Here is a 4,298-nt window from a genome sequence, read left to right on the forward strand (position 1 = left end):
GACCTTATTAAAGGAGTGAAGGAAGGACAGTCCTACCAGAGCCTGAGGAGTGAGAAGAGGACCCGGGGAGGGGGAGCCCTGCGAGCCCAAACAGTGACCACTGGGGGCTTTGTTCTGAAATCCGGAAGGAAGCACTAAAGGGCTGAGACCTGCATGTAGAAGCTTCCCTCCCTCTGTGCTGCGGGGAGTGGGCGGAGGGACCCAAGCGGTGTGGGAGGACCACTCGGCTGGCTACCGCGGTTTCAGGCATAGATGAAGCTGTGTCTTTCCCTTTTCTGTGGAAGTAAAGCAACTATAAAAAAAAACTAAGAATAAAAAATTAAAAAGCTAAAGAACAAATAAAGAATGAAAGCAACGCCCTTGTGCCGCGGTGTGAGCTACTGCACTGACCCTCCTCCGTCCACTATCCCATCTGTGCAAAACCACACGAGGACACGTCTCCCTGGGGGTGGCTTGTGAGTTTCCAGCTCTTTGAAGGGATAGAACACATTTACCCTAGGTTCAAATCACTCTCTGCCACTCACGGGGCCACAACAGTCCATGGCAGTTGCTCGCATCTCACGGGGGCTCTGTGAGGGTTCAGTGGGCTCACACCTGTGCCGCGGGGTGAGGGGAGCCACTGTCCCACCAGAACGCTGACCAGCCAAGACCACGCGAACTCTGCCTCTGGCAACTGGCATCGAAGCCTCAGCTTGGCCATTTGCTGGCTTTGGGATGGGACCCAAGCAGTACACCTCTAGAGGGCTTGGTTTCCTGGTCTGTCAGAGGGGCAAATGGGAATCCTAATGCCATCAACCCTGGTGTGGATTCTGTTAAAGTAACCGAGAGACAGAGGCACTGCCCGTGGGGCTGGAGCACAGCAGACTCCCTGCTGCTACTCGGCAAAGCCCAAGGAGGCAGACCCCACACTCCCACCCGTCCCCACGGGGCAAAGCTGAGAAGGAGGAAACCTCTGTTGCGATGGCTGCAGACAGGCAACTTTTCTTTTTCAGACTCTCCACCCTGCACGCACCCCCACCCCTTTAGAGCCTTTGTTTGGCTCCTTGGCTGATAAACATGCTTGTAGAGCATTATTGATTTTTCCACATTTTGTAAGTAGTGTCCTCATGTAATTTATCATGCATAATATTTACAGAAAACGTGACTGGGTCAAGCGTTGTTTTTAAGGCTAACTTATGCTCACCTCCTGGATCTGGCTCTGACCAGCAAAGCCACTTGTCAGCACTTGGAAAGAGATAAATCACCAAAAAGAACAGCACTGGGCTTCCCTGGTGGCGCAGTGGTTGAGAGTCCGCCTGACGATGCAGGGGACACGGGTTCGTGCCCCGGTCCGGGAGGATCCCACATGCCGCGGAGCGGCTGGGCCCGTGAGCCATGGCCGCTGAGCCTGTGCGTCCGGAGCCTGTGCTCCGCAACGGGAGAGGCCACAGCAGTGAGGGGCCCGTGTACCGCAAAAAAAAAAAAGAACAGCACTTTCGGCAGATTCTGTCTCCAGGACCGCTCGGGCATGAAACACAGGGTTGTAAATCCTGCTCGTGCAGCTGGTCTGGCAATTTTCAGGATCCGTTTGGCATTTACAACGTTCTCAGTGGTTCCAATAAGTGGCCATATGATTTAGCCCTAATCAGACAATATAATTTTATAGAAATAAAAATGATCTATATGCCTCACATCCAAGATTCGATTCTCCGTGAAAGAAAAGCAGTTACACAACTGCTGTTAGAAAAGAGGTCATGCGGGTCGAATACATAGAATTCATTTCCTTCGGGAAGCTGACAGGGAAATCTTGGAGATTCCTGAGGTATGTCGACCGGATCTGGAGGCGTGGATGTCTCAAGGATGCATCGGAACCAACCAGGTACATCCAGGTCTATGGCCAGGGTCTCCCAGGTGGGCACTGGGCCACCACTGACAGCTGGGGAGCCTGGAATGCTGAGGAGCCCTGTGTCCTGCCCCAGGAACACCAGTGGAAGCTGGGCCTGTCTGCCAGGCCAGGACTGCTGCCTCTGCCTTGCGTGGCATCCCCAAACAGGAGATGTAGTAATTCCCATCTTCTGTAGCTGTGATCAGTAGTCAAAGTGTGACACAAACCCAGGGACGTCGGGCAAGTATCTTTCCTCTCTGGGCCTCAGTTTCCCAGAATACAAATGGTACCACCCCTCACCCCCAGAGGCGTGGGATTAAATGATGACCTAGCACTGCGCTGGGTGCAGTGAGGGCATCAGTATTACTCATGTGAATACAGTCTCACATTTAAACAGTTCTTGTGGTTATAGCTACCATTTTTGCCCCAGCTGATTCTCAAGGAAGCCCCCAGAGGGTGGAAATGTCCAGGGGGCCATCAGGAGGCCCATGCACCGCTGGCTTTTGGAGCAGAGACAGCCTGTCTCCCCTGGAGGTGAGCTGGGAGCACGACTGCAGGCAGCGGAGTTCTGAGACCCCTCGGTCAAGTACTGCGGTGTCCAATCTGTGGGATTATCGGTTATGGAGTTCCCTGAGTGCCCTGGGAGCACCCTAGAATCTGGTCTTTCGAGACTATTCCACAGAAACTTGGCGTCATCCTGAGATGTGAGGTTAGAGGTTCCAGATGAAGTCACTCTGTGAATTCTCTTATGCCTGGTCCAGGCTCTGTGACTGCAGGTGGGTGACTCGGTGCTCCTGGGCCCTTAATTTTCCATCTATGAATGGCCACTGTGACCCCTGACCCTTTCTGCACAGCAGGGGGAGGTGAGGGCAGGGAAGGCTGGACCCGGCGGACCCCCAGCCCGTATCCATCGTCTGGTGAGGGCATTCTCTGGGCAAACAGAAGAAGGATGCCCCTGTCTTGACCTCCCATGAATAACGGACTGACTGAACTTAGTTCAATGCAGTCATTTTGAAAATGAACCAGTTTGCTTTCTTTAATAACCCTTTTCTTGAAATAACCCTTTGCAAGCTGCTTTGTTTCTGTCCGTCTCCACAGCTGCACCTCCCGAGAAGAGGGAGTGAGCGTAAGGAGAGGAAAGGGGAGCTGGACGGGGCAGGGACTATAACACCAGCAGTTGGGGGCAGGGCTGTGCACTTGGGCTTGCTGGAGGTGAGGGTGGCACCTCGAATATGCCCTGGGTGCAATGGACAAGCATCCTTATTATTTAGGCCTTCCAGCAGGGACTGGATTTTCACGACTGACACCCCCAAACCAGCACTGAATCCTGTTAAAACTAATGAGAGTCAAGGTACAGACAGCCCAGGGTGTGCAGAGACCCCATTCAATTTCTGGTGGATTCAGCTGCCATGGCTCCCCTTAGCCTGGATTCTCCTGCCCGAGCTTGGGCTCATTTGTCTCATTTTATTTCACTGGTGGCTGTGTCATCATCACCTTTCATTTCCCATAAAGGTTCTGAATTACGTCTAATTTCCATCTGCAAAGATGAATCACGGTGTCCACACCCTACCTGTTTCCAGCCTGGCCAGGGGGACATTCCTTTGCAGGAAACATTCTTGGCAATTTTCTCTGAGTGTCCTGGTTTCTCTCGTCTCCCTTCTCCAGTGTTTTTTGGAAGATAAGAGTTGGAAAGTGGCCTGGTCCCCAGATCAGGAGGATGGTAACGGTGCCTTCGGGCCTCTACTGCAATGCGTGGTGTCTCCCAAGGGGGAGGTGCCACTCCCAGTCGGTGCAAAGAACTCACAGCCAAGCCTTGTCTCAACTTCCAGACGTTGGCCTCTTTATCCAAAGGAGAAGAACCATGGGCCCCAGGATGAGTCCAGCTCTTAGACATTTTTTATTAGACCCATAGTGTTAGTAAAAATATGAATTAATTATGACTATTTTAATAGTGTAAGATTTTACATAAAGATCTGGATTTCCGGCTTCTTTTGAAAAATAAAGTCCCTGACGATGCTGGCCCCCCTCTGACATGGAAACCAGTGGTCCTGTCAGTGTCCTCTGGGTGCTACAGGCCGGGTCTTGTAAGCCCTGGGGGCCTTAGCATCACTAAATACCAACCCAGTGGCCCACCCTCCCTCATCTAAGCCACAGTAGCTGTTCAGCTGAAAGTTACTTGGGGTCTATGGGGATTCTGTGTACATTTCTCTCTGTAGGAAGTGGGCTGGGAGATGCATTCTCTCATTCTTCCTAAGAGAAACTCACCTGGGTATCTGTTGGCAATAAGCTTCAGGAGCTGCCAGAGACTCCTCTATCCAGGGGTAAACCTGGACAGGTCTGAGCCGGTGATGGCATGTCCACCCCCTGGCCAGCATCTGGACCAGGGCAGACATGTGGCACAGGCTGTCCGTGTGGGGTGAGGGAGAGAGCTGGA

Source organism: Phocoena phocoena, chromosome 15, assembly GCF_963924675.1.
Source record: "Phocoena phocoena chromosome 15, mPhoPho1.1, whole genome shotgun sequence".
Taxonomy (NCBI): domain Eukaryota; kingdom Metazoa; phylum Chordata; class Mammalia; order Artiodactyla; family Phocoenidae; genus Phocoena; species Phocoena phocoena.